This window comes from Petromyzon marinus, chromosome 10 (assembly GCF_048934315.1).
Source record: "Petromyzon marinus isolate PM22_M1 ecotype Great Lakes invasive population chromosome 10, UKy_Petmar_22M1.pri1.0, whole genome shotgun sequence".
Classification (NCBI taxonomy): Eukaryota; Metazoa; Chordata; class Hyperoartia; order Petromyzontiformes; family Petromyzontidae; genus Petromyzon; species Petromyzon marinus.
The window spans coordinates 6,152,695-6,161,373 of record NC_133676.1 but is presented as its reverse complement, the minus strand read 5'-3'; the positions used below and the strand labels follow the sequence as shown (position 1 = coordinate 6,161,373).

Genomic DNA, 8,679 nt, shown 5'->3' with positions numbered 1-8,679 from the left:
GTCCATGGGTCTAGCGGTCTCTGTAAAGGGACTGGGCAACGGGAAGAGATCGATAACTTAGTTCATAAGTGCTGCTTTCTACACTGAATGACGTCTTGCGGCGAGTACATCCAATGTGGTATTTCACGCTCTCCTTGCTCTTTTAACAACAACAATGGTTTATTTTTAAATACTGTTCTACATTCCCTTTGGGTTTGCTTTTTATACACGTCCTTGTCTTATAACGATACTTTTTATACACGTCCTTGTCTTATAACGATACTTTGTATACACGTCCTTGTCTTATAACGATACTTTTTATACACGTCCTTGTATTATAACGATACGTTTAATACACGTCCTTGTCTTATAACGATACTTTTTATACACGTCCTTGTCTTATAACGATACTTTTTATACACGTCCTTGTCTTATAACGATACTTTGTATACACATCCTTGACTTATAACGATACTTTGTATTCACGTCCTTGACTTATAACGATACTTTTTATACACGTCCTTGTCTTATAACATTCCAGACATTCTGAATCAGCCAATGAATGAAAACATCCACAGGCCGAGTCAGTCATGGGGGTCTTTCGACCATACTTCACCATGCTGGGCAGTCCGGATTGCTGATTCGGGGGTGGAGGGAGGGCAGGGCCGGTTCTACTATCATTGATATAAGAATTGGTCCTGCAACTGATCTTATTCGTGGCCAGGAATCGATTTTTTGGATTGCCAAGTACACATTGAACTGAATGCAGTGCCTTAACACTGCGTCACCGCTTATCTTGTTGCATTACTTTACTCATAATCTTTGGAACAAGTCATTTTTTTAGTGTCTCCAAATAAATGCAATATCAAAATGTATCATCTTGGTTCTTTCGGTAAAGTCATGTCGAAGGGAAATAAGAACCAAGAATATGAATCCCTGCAGGCACGAATGCTTTAAATCGATATCAAAATGTGTTCAAGAAAAATCGCATGTGAAGCCAAAGTAAGAAAGAATACGTCCACTAGAAAGCACGATGGCCAATGGTGAAGAATGGTGGATGGAACACGTCTCAGGTCACTCACAAATCCAGGAGATGGAGCGGCGAAATCAGCTCGTGTGCACTGTGCAGCTGCTGGGTGGATTGCTCCATTGTGGGATCGTGGAAGATGTCGTTTCGGGGGCCGCCGCCATCCAGCAGTAAATTGACCATGACTGATGATGATGATGACAACAAATTACAAATGCAGCAGAGCATGGACCGTAAGTAACAGCTGATTAAAGAGGGACACCGATGTTCAATCTGCTTAGAAAACGGGGTGACGATGCTTTATTTACGATGCGCCCAATAACAGCACCAACAAAACACTCGTACCTCGAGAACAAATAAAATGCTAACGATGCCTCCCGGAGGCATTACCCAGTCACGCGCCTCCCTCCCTCCTCCTCCCACGACTGCCGCCTCTCGATCTCAGCGGAACAAGGAGGAGGCGGCGGCGTCGTCCATTTGCGGGGAGAGAACGCGGCTGGCACGGCGCGCTGATGGGCGAGGCGTGAAGACGGTTGCCTCTCATCTCGCTCGTCATCATCATCAACCTCCTCTTCGGCACGAGCTCTGCCCCGTGATTAATTTATTCTTGAAATTTAATTGCACAATGTCGCAAACAAAAAACCCCCCAAAATGATTTTTTTTAAATAAAAGGTGTGATTTTTTTACACGATTTTTTTATATTTTTTATAATCATTTTTGTATTTAATGATATAATAATATAATACATCTTCAATAATACACTTAAATAATGATATTAATGTATAATAACCATCTATATAATACAAATATTATTCATGTAGTAATACAATTCTAATAAACCATGTATTATTATCTTTAATGTGACTTTACCGAAGGAACCAAGAATATGAATCACTGCAGTCACGAAAGCTTTAAATCAAAATTTAAATAAGCATTCGCAACATGAGTCGATATAGATGTGGTCGCGTGGATTTTTGTTCCTCCGGGTCCATCGGTTTTCCCTCTACATTTAGCAATACGCGTTTAGATTATTTTGCTGCTATAAATGTATACGTGATAAGCCGCTTCGTGGAGCTATCATTTGTGGCCATGTCGCTTTTGAAAAAAGAAAAGCGAATAATTCAGTGGCCTTTACCTGATAAGATAAAAAAATATAGTTTTGTATTTTTTAAAGCGATTTTTTTTACCTTTACTATACTTTGCACTCCTATCGTGTTTTTTGTAGTTTGCTGTTGTAACGTTCTGACCCGCCCCTACTGGACATCAATGAAAAACAGCTTTATAGCTCATCGGATTCCTCCAGCATAAATACGTATTCTGATTCTGATTGATGTTCTTATATTCGTGGTTTTCTTTTAAAAACCCCAACAGAACCCCCCTTTCCTGGCATCTTCTTCTTCTCCTCGCTCCCCCCCCCCAGCCCGCAGTGAAACTCTGGACCACGGTTAAATCTTCACATTCGGACATCGCCGCACGGACTGATGCGCTCGTCTCCTCCGCGAGCGGAAGGCAGGAGACAGTCCCCACCTGCGACTGCGCGGGCGGAACGATCGGTGGAGCACGTGGTCACCTGCTGCTGCTGCCCGCACGTCGGTGGAGCACGTGGTCACCTGCTGCTGCTGCCCGCACGTCGGTGGAGCACGTGGTCACCTGCTGCTGCTGCTGCTGCCCCCACGTCGGTGGAGCACGTGGTCACCTGCTGCTGCTGCCCGCACGTCGGTGGAGCACGTGGTCACCTGCTGCTGCTGCTCGCACGTCGGTGGAGCACGTGGTCACCTGCTGCTGCTGCTCGCACGTCGGTGGAGCACGTGGTCACCTGCTGCTGCTGCCCGCACGTCGGTGGAGCACGTGGTCACCTGCTGCTGCTGCTCGCACGTCGGTGGAGCACGTGGTCACCTGCTGCTGCTGCCCGCACGTCGGTGGAGCACGTGGTCAGCTGCTGCTGCTGCCCGCATGCACGTCGAGACCGTAGGGCATTGGCATCGAAGCTGCGCGTCGGCTCACAGCCAGCGCCACTGAACGGCCAAAGATCCCAGGCATCGATGTACATAATAACATTTGAATTGCGTGGTGCCGCCGCAGCGGAGCCACTCCGTCGGGGCCGTACCCACCGCCGTGACGCCGCCACCGGTGCCTCGGATTTCCCGCCACTCTCCCGAGGCCGGTGCTCTCTCAGACGTCCGCTGTTTACCCTCTACACAGTTGTGGTGCCGCCGCAGCAGAGCCGCTTCGTCGGGGCCGTGCCCACCGCAGTGACGGCGCCGACGCGGCGCGCCCCTCGCCGCCCCCCCCCCCCCCCGCACGAATGCACGCACACCCCACGTAGAGCCGGGAGGGAAGGTCACGTGGTCGACAGGTTTTTATCCAGAAGCCCCTAATGGGATCAAGCTTCATGGTTTCCTGCGGCCGGGAAATTGGGCGACCTACCCCCGAGGTTGAAGAGCACCGCGGCGCCGTGACCTGGGATTGTAATGGCATGGTCACGGCAGGGGCTGCTTAGCCACCGCGAGTGGAACCACACACACACACAAACACGAGTCAGTGGGCGGATAGCGGGAAGAACGGAAAGCGGACATCCAAGAAACCACTGCGGTGACGTCACCAGAGCGGTGATCCGAGGGCGGGAAAATCCAGACCTCTGATTGGACAGGGGGGCACGGGGTGCGGGAACAGCGGGACGCCTTTGTTATAGGTAGAATTAGGGATCCGAATATCAAAGGGCACGGGTGCGCAAGTGCAGGCACCGCGGAATGCCTTTGTGATAGGTAGGATAAAAGACAGGTGATTGAGGCAGTAAAGGCAGAGTTCTTCAAGTCATCGAGGTCCACGGAGCATTGGAGCCGGCCGTTTGGATCGTCCGTGTGACGAGTTTCAACGCAGCCAGGCACGATCCTCCACGGAGACGACCCACAGCATCGCCATTCTACAACTTCCAGCACATCAGAGTGGAAGTAAGCGTAAGTAAGAGAGAGAAGTGAGTTTGGGCTATTTAATCGAGGGTAGAAAGCGGTGCGATAGGCAGGATAAATTGAATCTAGGATCCTCGAAGGATAGGCTAGCGTCTACTGACCCACGCAAACCCACGTAGTTTAATAGGATATTCGCGGAGAATAAAATAGCTAGTAGGGGGATAAACTGTGTCGTGTGGTCTTTGTGAGTGTGAAGAGGAAGGCGGAGTGCTTAGCGTTCGCGTGCCTACGCGGCTGTTTACGGGAGTGCTTAGCGTTCGTGTACCTGTGCGACTGTTTACTGGAGTGCTTAGCGTTCGCGTACCTGTGCGGCTGTTTACGGGAGTGCTTAGCGTTCACGTGCCCGTGCGACTGTTTACCGGAGTGCTTAGCGTTCACGTACCTGTGCGACTGTTTACCGGAGTGCTTAGCGTTCACGTGCCCGTGCGACTGTTTACGGGAGCGCTTAGCGTTCACGTACCTGGGCGACTGTTTACGGGAGCGCTTAGCGTTCGCGTACCTGGGCGACTGCTTACGGGAGTGTCTTGCGGTCGCGTGCATGCGCGATTGTTTCTAGCGAAGCAGAGTGCTAAGCGCCTGGTGTGCGCGTACACGCGCGGCTATTTAAACGGCCCTTTAAATCGGAGCGGAGTGACTCCCTCCAATCAGCGACGCGCGCACGGCAGACACCCCTTGCCCTCTCACCCCCGACCCCAACTCCCTCGCGTGTGATTGGTGTACGGGGCTGGGCAGGTAGCGACGTCGGGTTTGTTATTGCCTCAGCATACCGTACCCATTTGTTTATGTACGGGAATCACGCGTTGGCGCGCCGTACCCGTTTGTTCACGTGCGGGACGGAGTCCTGCTTCGCGAGCGCGCTCACCGCAGCACGCCGCCACTGAACCCGCGTAGCGCGCCGCAAGCGTAAAGCATCCAAGCCCACTAATTGAGCCATGCCAACGCGGTCGGTAACAAAGTCAGGGGCCCCGGGGGGCGAGGAGTTGGAGGTCGCTAACCCGAACCCCACAGAACAGCCGGGGGGTAGTAGTACGAAGGTAACGGGGGAGTCGGGGGGCAACGGCCCCGACAATTCGGTGATGGCGGGGGACGGTAGCCCCCACAATTGCTGTTCCACAAATATACGTACAGTATGTTGAACTTATTTCACGCCACACGTAGCCAAGCGTGCTAGTCAGAAGTGCGGGGGAAGGACAACACGCTAAACACAAAAAAAACTGTTCTAAAGAAAACGGTTTTCAATTTAGATTTAAAAGTGCAGAGGTCCAGAGGCTTCCTAGTATCGGAAGGAAGAGTGTTCCAGACGGCCGCAGAAGCGCATCTGAAAGCGCGCGATGCATTGACCGTCTTTGTTTTTTTTTAAATCAGTTGTTTAATTCTGCATCACGCCTAGAATTACATCTACAGGATTCATAATCTCTTACAAGTCCACGTTCGTTTTTATCATCATTGTCGTCGACCATGGTCAATCCACTGCTGGATGAAGGCCCTCCCCAAGCCGACACCAATACGTCAGCCTTTTCTATGTTTACTTTATTCTCGTTCCAGTGTGTGTGTGTGGTGATAGCGAAAAGTGGAGAACATTAAGCTAAGTTTAATCACAATTAAAGAAGTGGGGGTTCAAAATCAATTGTTGCGCAAGGAATATCTCATTTGTCCCCTCTAATTGACAGCTGCTGCTCGCTCTGTCAAAACTTCCGGTGCAGCAATCACGTGCCACGTACTCTGTACGCTCTCATGTGACGAGCACATCATATTAAGAGTTTGCATTTTGACGCGAGTGGCTCCAAATCCAATACTCTGCGACAGCTTTACAGTTATGCGCGTGAGCCAAATTTCTCCAAGTCTAATAGGAAGCAGAGGTTCACTCTTGTCGACATGATTCAATGAACTGTAGTGTTTACTCCGCTTTTAATTTGGTGGTTATGGAAAGTAGGCCTGGCTGCGTGAATGTGTTGATTATGGGGAATGGCACGGAGAGCCATGGATAGATGCACTTTGAAATGATGTAGTGATCGAGGCCAGAGAGGATCAGAGTTGGAGATAGCACTTTATATACCATAGATCCTGATAAGAATAACATTTTGAAAGCTCACCGCGCTTCCAACAATAGCCAACACTGCAGCATAAATCACAGGGCGCGCCCATCTGGTTTTTAGAGCACAGCTGTATTTCCAGGCTTTCTGCATCTTTAAGGCTCCCTTTAACTGCTTCCTTCTTCAGAGCCGCATCGCTCCGCCAATTTCTCTCCCGGCTGTCTGCCGTCTCCAAACTCCCAAAGCAGCAGCAGCAGTTGTGGCCAGGAAGCATTTCATGTTGCCAGACAAAAAAGCCATTTTTACTGTAACACTCAATGGATGTTGTTGTTTTTGCTCTCTCTCTCTCTCTTCGGTCAAAATTGGGAGGAAAAAAAACATTTTTTTGTGTGGATACTGAAAATGTTTGTGTGGATGTTGTTTGAGCTCCGTGCTAATGTAAGTCGCGATTCCATTCTGTTTTTGTGTTCGATTGCCGAGCACAGTGTGTAGCATCTGTGGCTCATAAATAAAAAATCTGTGAATTAATGGCCTACTTCTGTGCATCTCCCTGAGAATGTCCATGTCCTAACTCCCCTTCAGTACCCCCCCCACCCCAGATCTGCCACCCCCAGCACCAAAAAAATATCTAAATCACAGGAACTCGCTGCGGCCACCGGTTGTACCGATGGGACGGACTGCTCTTACGGACAGCCCTTGTTTGCACTCATAAACGCACTCACGCACAATTTCAAACGCAGCTACCGATACCCAGGACATGGTTTCAACGAGAGCATGGGCAAGACGAAATATTATAATATGTGGCTCATAAGTTTATACTGCTCTGTTAATGACAACAAGAGGATACACATTATCAACGGGTAATTGCCAAATGTTGTGAAACTGCCGCCAGTGTCGTAAAACAGTTGGCACTTTTGGCGACTTGTACAACAATTCCTGGAACGGTATCTATTCCCTTACCAATAACACGCAACTCCGTGCTACAACACCTCGTTGGTATCGTAAATACACGCTCGTGCCATTTCAAATGAATCCAACGAAAGAATATGCTCCGTGAGAAGAATATCATGAGTCAATTTAAGATGTTTAACGGGGTTATATACGTGAAAGTAAAACAATGGTACGTAATTTAATGATACACTGATACAAAAAAACTGCCGTAAATTACACCTATGGATAGGATGATGGGGCAAGGGTGGTGGTGCAGTGGTCCGCGCACTGCTCTTGTCAACCCAAGCCACACGAGTTCAGAACCTTTAGAATCAGAATCTTTATTTAGACTGGACGAATCTGATGAACTGTGAAGCTATTTTTCACAGATGTCCCAGCCACGGCTAAGATCGATGGCGAGTGATATCTGGACCATTCCCAGTATGCGTCCCACCCTCCACTCCCCTACTACACTGACCAGCATGGTGAAATATGGTCAAACGAACCCGCCCTGATGGATATTGCATGGTATGGCCTTCATCCAGCAATGGATCGACAGTGGGCTGTACATTATTATTATTTATTTTAAGATGATGTAAAAATTCTAGAGGCATTCCTGGTTCCCCCTCCCCCACTGATGCCACAGACACTTTAAATCATTGAGATGGATCTCGCCAGTGGTTGTGTGAGTGTATGGTATTTTGCCCAAGGTCATAACAATATTTACATTACAGAGCACGCATTAAAGAACTTAGAGACTGCGCACCAGATTCTCTGAGACATACATTTCAATAGGGTGTCTAATTTTAACACGTGTAATGAAAAGTGTGTGCGCGCTCCTCGGTAGCAAAGGTTGTATCTAAAATGTCACAACGATGACTGTGGATATTTGGTCTTCGTACTCAAGGTCGTTAAACGTTCGCCAATTCATGTTTTTACAAAGCTAATTATGCACCCATACATTATAACATTGTCTATTGCCTTAGGAGTGTGTTTTACATATGCATACTAATGATATAAGACAATTTGTGTTCATGCATTTTACTTAAAGACATAATCCTCACCGATGTTTGTGTGTCGCCTAAACACAATGTGAGTTCCACATTAATATGCACATACATTTAACTTCACCTACAGTACTAATTGTCAAGAGGCCTCTGTTCGGTGTATGCTGTTGTGACGTTAAATAAAAATTCACGTCAACGTCCATTTGCGTCCCCCCCCCTCCTCCCACCGCTCACACAAACAACTTCTCTGGTAGCCCTGATCCAGTGTTGAAAATTACACATTTGTATGGCAGGGGTCAACATTAACGTCTCGATGTAGCTCCCCCACCCCCACCACAAACAGGAGCCATCTGTCACCCCCTGTCCATTCACCAATGCCAAGGTTGGTGGCTCCAGGCCTGCTGGGAATACTGGGAGCCAAGGTGCATCAGTCATGGGGCGAGGGTAGAGGTGTAAGGAGGTAAGGGCGGTTGACCATACTTCACCATGCTGGTCAGTGTGTGTTGGTGAATGGAGCACATTTTGTAACGCGTCTCGCCGAGTGCCTGGCTGGGTCTGGCTGTGCCACTAATCCCGTCTGGCTCGTCGGGTCTACGAGGCCCTCAAGCCTCTTCGCCACAGCAAGGCAGTGAGTGAGCCGTTGAAGACGCATGCGAGCGCGGTACCGCAGCACACCCACATCACATACAGCGGTGCTTGAGTGCCGCGCAGACGTGTGAGCGCTGACAGTGAGC

General features: G+C 48.9%; 1 long non-coding RNA gene across 1 annotated transcript; it reads left to right on the top strand.

Moving 5' to 3' along the window:
• The first annotated feature begins 1,493 nt into the window (after window positions 1-1,493).
• LOC142924216 (uncharacterized) lies at window positions 1,494-6,536 on the top strand. Its single transcript, XR_012941394.1, has 2 exons — window positions 1,494-1,598; window positions 2,427-6,536. It is a non-coding gene; the product is annotated as an uncharacterized LOC142924216 (long non-coding RNA).
• Window positions 6,537-8,679: the final 2,143 nt, after the last annotated feature.